The sequence below is a fragment of the Triticum dicoccoides genome, chromosome 4A (genome assembly GCF_002162155.2).
Source record: "Triticum dicoccoides isolate Atlit2015 ecotype Zavitan chromosome 4A, WEW_v2.0, whole genome shotgun sequence".
Lineage (NCBI taxonomy): Eukaryota > Viridiplantae > Streptophyta > Magnoliopsida > Poales > Poaceae > Triticum > Triticum dicoccoides.
This window is the reverse complement of record NC_041386.1, coordinates 615,335,910-615,348,124: the sequence shown is the minus strand read 5'-3', so window position 1 is coordinate 615,348,124 and position 12,215 is coordinate 615,335,910. Positions and strand designations below refer to the sequence as shown.

At 46.6% G+C, this 12,215-nt stretch overlaps 1 pseudogene; it reads left to right on the top strand.

The window, feature by feature from the left end:
- The first annotated feature begins 7,385 nt into the window (after positions 1 to 7,385).
- On the top strand, positions 7,386 to 8,502 carry LOC119283835 (annotated as a pseudogene).
- Positions 8,503 to 12,215: the final 3,713 nt, after the last annotated feature.

Sequence of the window (12,215 nt, the reverse complement as noted above, 5' to 3'; positions counted from 1 at the left end):
TGCAGGGATTGAACTTTTGAAAGCCGTGCCCGTGGTTATGGGCAGATGGGAATTTTTTAATGTCCGGTTGTAGATAACTTAAACCTTAATTAATTAAAACGAATCAACTGCGTGTGTTGCCGTGATGGCCTCTTCTCGGCGGAGTCCGGGGAGTGGACACGGTGTTGGAGTTATGCTTGCGCAGGTTATTCCTCTAGATTCTCGCTCGCGCCTTGCCTCCTTTTCTCGCTCTCTTTTGCGGATAAGTTAGCCACCACATATGCTAGCCGCTTGCTGCAGTTCCACATATACTTGCCTTATCCTTCCTATAAGCTTAAATAGTTTTGATCGCGAGGGTGCGAGATTGCTGAGTCCCTGTGGCTCACAGATACTATAATTCCAGATGCAGGTCCAGGTGATTCCGCTCCAGGTGACGAGTACGAGCTCAAGTGGGAGTTCGACGAGGACTCTCAGCGTTATTATGTTTCCTTTCCCGATGATCAGTAGTGGTGCCTAGTTGGGGTTTGATTCAGGGCCTTGTCGCATGTTGGGTTCTTTTCTATTTTGGCGCCGTAGACGGGCCATGAGTGTTTGTTTGATGGATGCTATTTATGTACTCTGATGTGACGTGGCGAGTGTAAGCCAACTATGTTACCTCCCCCTTTTATTATGTATTACATGGGATGTTGTAATGATTGCCTAACTTGCGACATTGCTTTCAATGCGGTTATGCCTCTAAGTCGTGCCTCGACACGTGGGAGCTATAGCCGCATCGAGGGCGTAACAGTTGCCATGTGTGGTCCAGCTGTAGTGACCATGTCATAGCAACTACAGTTGCCATGTAGTTGGAATGTAGTTGCCATCTAGTTGGAATGTAGTTGCCATGTCACAGCAACTACAGTTGCCATGTTGTGTCAACTGCACTTGCCATGTGATTGCTTTATGAAAAAATGCAGCATGGAAACAAAAAAAATGCAGGTGACATGGTGTTGAATCAATTCCAGTTGCCATGTGTGATGCACTGTGTTTGCCATGTTACGGAGACTACGGTTGCCATATTGAATCAACTTCAGTTGCCACATGGTTACCCAAATGTAAAATGCAGCATGGCAGAAAAAAAAGTAGGTGACACGGTGCATCAAATCCAGTTGCCATGTCATCGCATGTCAGTTGCCATCACAAGTGAGAACCCCCCAAAACAAAAAATATGATTGGGACAACAGTGAAACTACACAGACGTGTGCAAGAAAATCATATGGACATGGCAAGTGTACCTGCAACAATCGGCTCTGCGAACTTGACAGCCTTCCTGCCCTCGACCATTGGCTGCGCCATCATTGTAGGCATGCCTCCTGGGAATGCAAAGGCAACTGGCATAGGATTTTGCACAACCGGTTGAACTTGACTGATGCCAAGGTTGAAACTCGGTGGGGTAAAGGCCATTGGGTGCCTCTCATTCCTGCTGGCCGGACCACGAATGACTTGCGGGGCAGAATCCAAGGGTGAAAGATCAACAAACATATCTGAATCGGCAGTTGCAGAATGATCATCCTTATTTGCAGGGCGGGGCGTGTTGTCAGTGGTATCAACCGTAGCTTTCATGACAATCTTCTTGTTTGGGCTGTAGGGGACACCGACGTTGACTGGGAGCCTGGAAGTGCGCAGATTTATGCTGGGGATTTTCACTGCAGGAAAAGGCGCAGTGTGCTCCGGGTGTTCACCTGCGTCACTCGTGCCCGGCTTGACACCTGCATCAGTTGTGCTCCGGTCTTCAGGTTTCTCCGTCACATTGCTTTTGGCAGGTGGCGGGAACAGTGTGGACGCAGGAACAAAACCAGACTCGTCTCTCCTGCTCCTGGCTACTGTCGGTGCGTTCGGTATGTCTGTTGGTTGCTTGCGGGGGCTACGACGCCTAGGTGGTAGACCAACACGCGAAACAGTCGCCTTAGCAGTATCTGCACCGCCAGGAGCTGGAGCTATTGTGCCAGGACTCTCACCTGTAGATGGCATGTCCTTGTGAACTGCCACCTCGACCGCTTCTGTCGTGGACACAGGAGTGCCACCGCGCACGCGCTTGGAATCAGTGTCAGATGAGCGGGAATCTTCCTTGCCTAGGTTCGTCTCGGGAGCGTCCACTTCAACGCTTGCTGATGGGGTGGCATGACTCACAGCAGCATCCTTCATTGCCACAAAGGTTGGCAGTATTTCAGCTGTCCTGGCAGATACCGACTCGTCACTCCCCGATGTACGTATGCCTATTGTTGTAGGCTGCACATCTGCAGCCGGCGGAGATGGTCTGCCACTTGCATCAGAGTTGGTGGGAGCGGTCAACGGTGCAGCAGCAGTATTGTCGACTGGTGCCTCCTGTACATCTGAGTTGCCCCCTGTTGACAACTTTGAATGCATGCGTTCGAGCAGGTCCTTACTGATATGCTTGGACCCACGCGTAGTAGTCTTCTTCACCCTGCAAAAAAAATGAAGCGCATGAAAAAGGTATTTAAAAATGAAACAAAATTATGTTTGCCTTGGTAGAAATCTTAAGAAAATGGAAAAACAGGTGGAAAAGCTGGCAGTTGCCATGTAAGGGGAACGTCAGTTTCCATGTGTCATAACTAGCAGTTGCCATGTTAGCAACCTTGAAAGAATGATAAAAATGTCTGATCTGCCATGAATGCAATTTCAAACCTAGGCGTGGGATGAGCTCACAAGACAACGGTAAAAAGATGGCAGTTGCCATAAGGTACATTAAAGTTACCATTTGGCCTACATTCCACTTGCCATGTGAAAAACAAAAATAGAAGTTGCCACACGTTTAGAAAGTAAATAAAATATCATTTGGTAAAACAGCGGTTGCCACGTGGGGGGGCGATGACAGAAGACAATGTGACAAGCTAAACGAATGCATTGGAAAATCAAAAAATATAGCGCTATGTCAATGAAAGCGGATGAAGAAACCTACTTCCTGACTGCCTTCCTCAGGTCTGGCAACACGACAGGATCCCCGGTGTTGGTTGTCGTCGTGCGAGGAGATGTCCTGGTGGAAGTGGTATCACCGGCAATGGGGGCACCTTTGTTCAACCGAGCAGAAACACGGGTTGGCGTTGGCGCCTGTTTCTTCGTAATTGCTCGTCCACCAGCTGTCGGCTCGCTGCACGTATGAGATGGAGGTCAAAAAAAAAAGAGGTGGCAATTGTCAGACAGCAATCTCGTTGCCGCGTTTGAAAGAACACAAGTGCAAAAAAGAGGATGAGTCTGTTCGAAGAAAATAGACAAAGCAAAAAGCTAAGATGAAAGTCGAACCTCTTCCTGGCAGCTACAGGGTCGGTCCTAGACCTCTTGCCAGCAGAAACTTGCCCAACACCCTCTGGAGCCATCCCCCTCTTTGATGGCAAAACCCCTTCGCCTCTCACAGCCGTGTGTTGTTTGACTTTATCCGGTTGGGGGACATCTGTTGCATCCTTGCCCTTGTTACCACCTGCGTGAACTTCAGCGTGTTCATCATCATCGGTGTCCTCTTGCACATTATCCATGACATCATCGTCATCCTTGCTGAGACCAGCATCTCCACCTAGTTCATCTTGTGTGTCAGCGGGCTCCTGGGAACTGTTGTAGTCATACCGGCCACGGCAACCGGTTGGCCGGTGTGTACGTTTTGGGACGAATGAAGTGAATTGCCTCGCAACCGCGTCGCCATCAGAGCCACTGAGGGACGTCCACCCCTCAACCAACTTCCCGAGCAAGCCAGTCATTCCAGATGCAAACTGCCCTATTAGCTGCTCAACAGGTGCCCTCGCCTGTACACAAAACAAAGAGGCATCAATGACAACCCCGTATTGCAATCACTTGCACGACATCGAAAAATACTCCACGGCAAACCATATATGTAGATCTTTTGATTACCTCTGAAGGACAAGACGGAGCTGAGTGCATGTCCATCCACTTTTCAAAGTTTTGAGGCCCCCCAAACACGCTGTAGTCTATAGAATGCTTGGCCATCAGCTGGGGAGAAAGAAAGAAAAGTAGCAAACGATATAAGAGAGAGAATGATGAACACTGACTAGCAGTTCATGTGTTGCAAAAAAAGCAGAACTAACCTGCAGTTTACCATATTTGCTATCAGTTACCCTGTCTGCAGCAAGCACAGCCTTGACAGCATCGATAGTCCACGCAGAAACAACAAACTTGTGCGCAGGCGGCGGGCCTCCTGTCCCAGTGAAGTCCACGGTGGACAGATCAAGGCAGTCGACGTACATGAGCTGATGTACAACAATTTTAAAAAGAAAGAAAAGTCAGTTGTGGTCATGGTATTTTGTGACAAATAACAGGATAAAATATATGGTATTTTACGAAGAATATGCCATCTGCATGTGCTAGTTGCCATCATAGAGTGATGGCAGTTGCCATCATAGTATGATGGCAGTTGCCATGTTGTCATGTTGGCAGTTGCCATCACAGTATGATGGCAGTTGCCATATAGTCATGATGGTAGTTGCCACATAATCAACATGGCAGTTGCCATCTTGTTATGATCATGTTGACATGCATGAATAAAGATGTGTTAAAAAATAGTGTTCACATAAAGGACCGGTAAAAAATACCATTAAATGCAGTCGACAACCCTTCTGGTACATCTTGCTTGCAAATGCATCATGCAGGAAGTCGGCAATGAACTTACACCAGTTCATGTTCTTCACATCTTTCAGTTTCGCCTGCACCGCATAAAATTCAGGACAAGGAGTTGCCGCGTCAGAATTCCAATGGAAAAACAACAAAAAAAACTGTCAGTGACTAGCTTGCACATGACATCGGAGCAAAAAAATTGAAGGAAAAATAATGTAGTAAAGATAGATCATTCACCAGGATGGGGAAGCATTTGTTGCTTGGGCGAAGAGAAGTGGTCGGTGCGAAAACGACTGAGATGAGGTACATGAGTAGCTTCATCTTGAAAACATCTCCGTGCGTCGTCATGGCCTCCAACGAATCTGCCACTGCAGTCGTGTTCGGCATGGATTCCAACCCAGGAAACAAACGGGGGAACAACGCTTCCTCGATCTCGTTGTTGACCTTGTACGGGACTTTGATATGTCCACGGGGCACACCCAACGTGCAGAACACGGATTCCTCATTCAGCGGTAGTCTTCCGCGTCCCGGAATCACGAATTCTCTGGAGGCGGGGTCGTAGATCTCAGCAAGCCAATCGCATACAGGGTTGACAAGGTTCGTGCACCAGACAGCCATCATAGACTGCATACCCATCTCAGCAGCAGCCCCCTTCTGATCGTCGCTGAATTTGTCAGTCAACGCAGTCAGTCGTTCTTGGGAGGCTCTGTTACGAATACGTTTCTTCTTCTGCAAAAAACAGACATAAAGTGATCAGTTGTTGCCATGTTTTTGCAAAAAAGAGATCAGTTGTTGCCGCGTTTTGCAATGTAAAGAAATTTTAGTTCGTGTCAGACGACTGCAAGCTCAAGGTGTCAACCATTAACATACAACAGGAGGAAGGGGGGATGTATGAACATTTACCTCATCACCCTCTTTTCTTCGCCCAGTTGCCCGATTACGCTGTGGTGGATCCACGAAATCATCATCGTCGTTTTGACGATCACCACGAGCCATTCTGCTGAGATGGGAACAGACCAAATTGTCATGGTGGAAATGTAAATGCAAAGAGGTCAGCAAAAACTTGCCACATGCAAAGCATATGTATGGCATCTGATACATTTGATATGCAAAGTCGGTTGCCACATTATGCAACCAATTTGCCACATTGTCTTATATGCAGAATGGCAACAGACAGTGTGTTCACACTCTATTTGCCACATGAATATACTATCCAGGTGGCAACAGGCACACTTTATGTGCACAGTGGTTGCCATCCAGTGCAGTTGGCTCGTGAATGTACATTGACTACCGATTGTGGCAACTATCACAGTGTGGTTACTATCACATATCATTCGGAAAAACACTGGCCACAATGAAAATAGCATGATTGTGGCACCTAACACAGGAATTCAGCAAATCTTAGTTGCCACACGAAGAAAGAGCGTGTGCGTGGCAACTATCACATTACTTCAGCAAAATTATTTGCCACATGGAAGAGCGTGTGTGTGGCAACTATCACAGTCATTGAATGAAAAATAGTTTCCATGTGAGAAAGCTTACATGTGGCAACTAACACAATCATTTTAGTAATTTGTTCCCGCAAGGGGAAACACGTTTGTGGCAACTATCAAATTTGTTCAGGGAGTTAGTGGTCGCACAAACATGATAGTTAATGTAACTATCAAGTTCGCCTCATACTGCATTTTCAAAACCAAACTAACTAGATCTAGGGTTCAATGGCAACTACCTCGACTTCAAATTCACCCTCAAAATTCTCCCACTAACTGACTGCAAACACAAAATCGAACCAACGCACATCAAAAACAACCCCGGGAGACACCTGCTCAATCCATAGGCAATACTAGTGCGTGCCTCTGAACAGGCAGAACCACGCCGATGATGCCGCCGCCGCGCCCGCGACGAAACTGACCAGTGCAACCAAAAGCGGCTAGCAGACGACTTCGGCGCCGGCAGGAACGCCGACGCATCGACGAATCGCCTGAATTTCTACGAATCTCGATCGAGGAATCGAACAGGGAGGGAAGGGGAGGAAATGCAGGAAGGGATTGCGAGGGTTGCAGCGAGCAGTACCTTCAACCCGCAGGCGCTCCGGCGAGCACCACCGACGGTCCCAAACACCGTCGATTTTTCCGCCTCCGCCGTCGCCTTCTCCCCTCGCCTTCTCCTTCGATGGTTTGAAATGCGAGTGGGTTCTGCCGGTAACTGCGGTGCGGGTGAGTAAATGGAAGCGTGAGGGAGAGGGGGCAGAGGCGTGCGACGTCAACCGCAGTCGAAGCATGGCGTGCGGGCGCATTGCAGTTCCACCGCACGACTCAGATGGCAACCGCTGACCGCGGGGTGGCAACCAACGTGCGGGTGAACCTACTCGCACACCGCACACGCGCCTCATCCTACGTGGCACAAAAAACCACCTGGTTTGTTCCAAGATTCGTGCACACACACACCTGCCAACGGTGATGCTTGCGTGTGGTCGGGGTGGTGAACGCCCACACGTGTGGGCGTTAACATTTCTGAATAAATAAAATAGAAATTCTCCTAGGGAAAAGTGACAGCACCAATCGAATATAACCACGCAATCTCAGCGACTAGCAGCCGCACACCGGAGGGTGATCGAGGAGGAGGCGGGAGCAGGATCCATCGAGCTGTCCAGATCGACGGTCACCCGCGGGAGGTGTGGAGCGCCGGAGGGAGGGTGAGGAACCGCTTCCTCGGAGCAGGGCGCCGCCGCATCTCAAGATTCTAGGGTTTCAACCAGCTAACCAATCCGCCTCTGGATTTCTGCCATGGAGTCGCCGCCGCGCAAGCTCAATATAGGCCGAGACAGAATCAGCATGCTCCCCGACGAACTCCTCCTCGAAATCATCGAGCGCCTTGACCTGCCCGAGGCGGTCCGGGCCGGCGCAGTCTCGATGCGGTGGCAGCACCTCCCCTACCGGCTCTCGCGCCTGCACCTCGGCGTCTGCCACTTCCAAGGCGCCACGCCGCTCGAGGTCATGGACGCGTTCACGAGCGCTGCGCATACGCTGCTGTCTGTGGTTCCTCTGCACGAGTGTGATGTCGTTCCTCTAGGAGAGTGCGAGACTGCGAGTGCGAAAGTGATGCCCTCAAGACCCTCATCCTCACCTTCTACATGTCATCTCCTCATCTGAGCACCATAGGCCGCACCGTCGAGGACCTTGTGAGATACGGCGATACCGAATGCCTTGAGTTTTGCATATCCGCGCGGCCCGCGAGCAACGCCGCCCCGCTGCTCGCCACACTGCTTGCTGAGTTAGGGAAGCAGTTCATGTCCTTCTCCCGTGCCTACCCGACCACCTTCCAGTGGCTCACGAGGCTTACACTCAAGAACCTTGCGTTTGGACATTCCGACATCACCGAACTCATTAACGCTTGCGATAAGCTCAAGCACCTCACCCTGAGTTCCTGAAGTCTGGTTGATCAGCAGTTGGCGCTCAAGATTGATATCCCGTGCTCAGGGCTTCGGAAGCTCAACCTCATCCATTTTTGTTGTCAACAGATCGAACTCATCTCCGTCCCCGAGCTCAGGACAGTGATGTGCTCTTCTCGGCGCAACGCGAACCTCCCAGTGCGCTTCGGCGACGTTCCCAAGCTTCGGTGAGTGACCCTCGGTTATTATGGAAAGGCGTGGCAACCACCTCTCATGCTGAGCGAGTGTCTTCCAAGAAGTTCCAGGAATCTGTTGAAACTGCAACTCATTTTTTTCCCCGAATGGTAATGTTAATTATGTGCATTTACATATCATCTGCTCTTCTTCTTTGCCAAGTTCAGTTGTGTATCTTGTGCTCTTCATGTTACAGAGATTCAGCCGGAGCAGCCGAAGCAGCTCACTGCTATATTCAGAAACCTGGCCAATGTGCATCTTTTTGGTATCTTCCCTGAGTGTGACCTGAGCTGGACCCTGTTTATCCTAGAAGCTGCACCTGCCCTGCAGAAATTCAAAGTATGGATGTGGCTCATTCTAGAATGGCATGTTACTCGAATATTCAGCATTAACAATATAGCAGGAAGCAGTTGATATATTTTTCAGTTACTCACCAAATCTAATGTAGCACGAATGTTAAAAGTAGTGCGTACAGTATCCTGCTGTATTTGTACCTCGTTTTAGAGTTCTCCAAAATTCTTTCCTTGCTTTTTTGGCAATGAGGAAAGATGCACATATCCCTTTTCATTAAAATTATTTGTTACAAAGTATCTTGGTTGAAATAAAGAAATAAACATGTGAGCAACATAGGAGGATTATAGCTGTAATTTCATAGGAATCCCAGAAGCATATTTCTGTGTCTTACTTTACCTAGGATTTAAAATTCATCCAAAAACCCTACAGGGGGCTCTAGATTTAAGATATAATTTTGAAACTTAGATTTAAAATATTAGTATTGAGTGTGTTGAAGTTAGCTAGACAGGGCCCATGACTTGGTTTCGAGATCTTATGTGTTTCAACTCTAGCCTACCCCAACTTGTTTGGGAGTGCAAGGCTTTATTGTTGTTGCAGTGATAGTAGTACAAGTAGTATTGAGTGTGTTGCAACTTTTTAAATGGCAAAGATATTTTTAAATGCAATTGTTGTTACATTGTCCTGCATGGGTGAGGCAAGTTTAATTAACATGTGTTATGTATTTTGTTTGCCCATGCATGAAGTTATCCCAAACTAAACATGCATGTGAGAAAAAGCCTGATGATACTGCCGAGAAGACCAATGTGGTGTGGGAGCCATCGAAAGATAAGCATCTCAACTTGAAGTTGCTCATGATATTTGGGTTCGAGGAAGAGGTCAAGGTGACAAACTATATAAGGCTAGTCATGGAACATGCTGCGGGGTTGAAGAGAATCGAGCTTCATAGTGAGGACCCATGCAAGGAGTGCAATGCCATTGACCCGATGAGATCCCAGGTGGATGAAGCTAGCAGGCACCGGATTAAGGAGCAACTCATGCTTGAATCCTCGTCGGACATGAAGAGAATAATTTGTTGATGGGTATGGTAAAAAATGATAATAATCTCATAAAACAAGTGTTCGCACTTCTGCTGGACTGATGATGACGTCCAGTGAGTCGTAATTTTAGTTTATTTTAGAATAAAAAATACTTGTTGGTGTGGAAATTGCATTACAGCATGGGTTGTATTACTTGTGCACTGCTTTTCAAATTGCCTACTGTATGCAGTATGCTGATTCAAATTTGTAAGGCATTCTCTTTTCAGAATGAGACTTTGGGAGGCCTGGGAGAATAGAAAATGGTAGCAGGTGAAAAACAGTAAAAGAAGCAGGTGGAAAACTACCCGATAGAGATTATGTTTTGAGCATCTCTTCTGCATAATAAACAGCTCGTTTAATGGTACCTACTTTGGTGGCTGGAAATGGTGTTTCATTTTCCTTTTTTTATTTGTCATGGACAAAGGAGGGCAAAAAAGAAAATGAATTTTGTGTGTGACGAATAGAAAGTCGGATAAGAATTTTGTGGCCCAAGCCCATGGCCGCGATCACAAACTTCCATTCTCATATGGCGTCGGTCAAAGCTTGCGATGTTGACTTCTTTGATGCTGCTTGGTAAACGAGGAATGTATTGTGGCGTCGAAACTCCGGTCTAGCGGTGGAAGGTGATTCCCTGTTTGAATTGAAGTTCATGCTTTTCCATCGTCCAGTCTTACTCCGGCGGGGTAGAACAAACTACCGTTGTTTCCACATTTGAGTGGTAGATTTGTAATTTTAATCAACGAATATGTTAAGTATAAACTGGCTGGGCAAGCTGCTCTCTTCCTATTCCATTATCTGGAACGAATTGTGCATAAACTGGCTGATTCCTCTTTGAGAAATTTGACTGGGATCTGTCAAGATCTAATAACTATTTTTCTTTTGCTTTTATCTTGGCTGGCAGTGTCATATTAGGCTGTCAGTTTATTGCAGAGTCATGACTGAGCCGTGCTCGGTTGCAGATGCGGATGGTTATCAAGATTATCAGGACAGCCTGTAGTGTGAGACTGTGAGACAAGCATGCCAACTGGTACTTGTTCATGTATTTTTCCTGTTATTAGATGCGGATGCATTGTATCCATGAACTGACCCGTTCTTCGTGTAACTGACATCAACTGTTAGTTGAAATAGCCTTATCGCTGGAGCTCTGACTTTTCATCATTTAGGTCATATATTATTCCCATGATTGCTTTTATATATACTCGTCATATTATGATGGATGAACAAATCAGAAGGATCACACAATCTTACAGAGAGTCTTGCAAGGAATCAATTGACTAGTATATTACAGGTTCTCTCCAGATGTGATATTATACTTTTAGATCCACTTGACAAGTGGGGGTGAATTCTTTATATAGATGGTGAGTCAATGGAGGCTTCCTTGTTCTTGAATCTGAGGCCATTTGTTCTAGTACAATGCACACGACTGAGTAGTATAGCGATTCCAAGAAGGCTCTTCCCTTCCACAACCTGTTCCAACTCTTGATGTGAGGCCCTACTTCCAGCAAATCAGCATCTAATGGCGGATCCAGTGACCATGCTAGGCATGAAAGCCATAGGATGGGTAACAGCGCCTATCGTCTCTGAGCTTTTCAAGAAATGCGCCAACTACCTGAGCTTTCACGCGTCAGAGAAGTTACGACAGCTTGGTCCAAAAGTTTTGCTGATCGAGAGGGCTATGGAGGTATTTGAGGAGTTCCCCAACAGGTCTCGTGTGAAGCAGCTCTTCAACGATCTTAAGAATGCTTTCTATGAAGCCGAAGACATCTTGGATGACATTGAGTATCATTGTCTCGAGAAAAAGATCCAAGATGACAAGTTCAAATCAGATGGCATAAGAGATGCTGGCTGAAGAAACTCCTGCCCAAGGCTCCCCCCCTAAAAAATAAGGTTTGTCCTTTTGGTCTATCTGTTTCGGTTTCTCACATGTTCTGAAACATTGTGGTGCTACATATCTGATAGGTCACATGATAAGAAATGGCCCTTTTCCTTTTCCCTTTGGAAAATCCAGCTATTCAAATCATGTTTGCATAATTTCTCAAGAGTTCATAGATAGATGTATTTCTTGTTTGTGAATTAAACAAAGCTGCAAGAAATATAACTAAATTTGAACTTTAGAAGACGATTCAACTGCATGCAGTCGATTAGTTTTATAGACAGGATCCTTTCCTAGTTATGTTAATGTGATGCAATCATCATCAATATGTGCAAAAGCAATCAGCGTCAGTTACTACTCCTTCGCCTCCAATTATAGACGCAATTTTCCAAGCTTGTGCTTGGTAACTTCGATTTTTTCTAGTAATTGTTTGGGTAGTGCCATATTTGTGGCACAATACACTCTTGAAGCATACCATGCCATGCTTATTTTACACACAAACCCTTGCTAATGGTGACAGAAATTCTGCCCTTTTTTCTATATGTTTACGCTTTATTTTTTGCTGCAGTCCTAATGTTTGTTGACACTGCACCCTTTGATTTTGTTTTGCAGGCTACTGGTATATCAAAGAAGGATTTGAAAGAAAGGTTAGAGAAGATAGACGATATTCTAAACAATGCATACAAATTTGTAGAACATCTCAAATTTATCGACCGTGATTAATTTCAATGGAAGCCAAGCTGCTCCT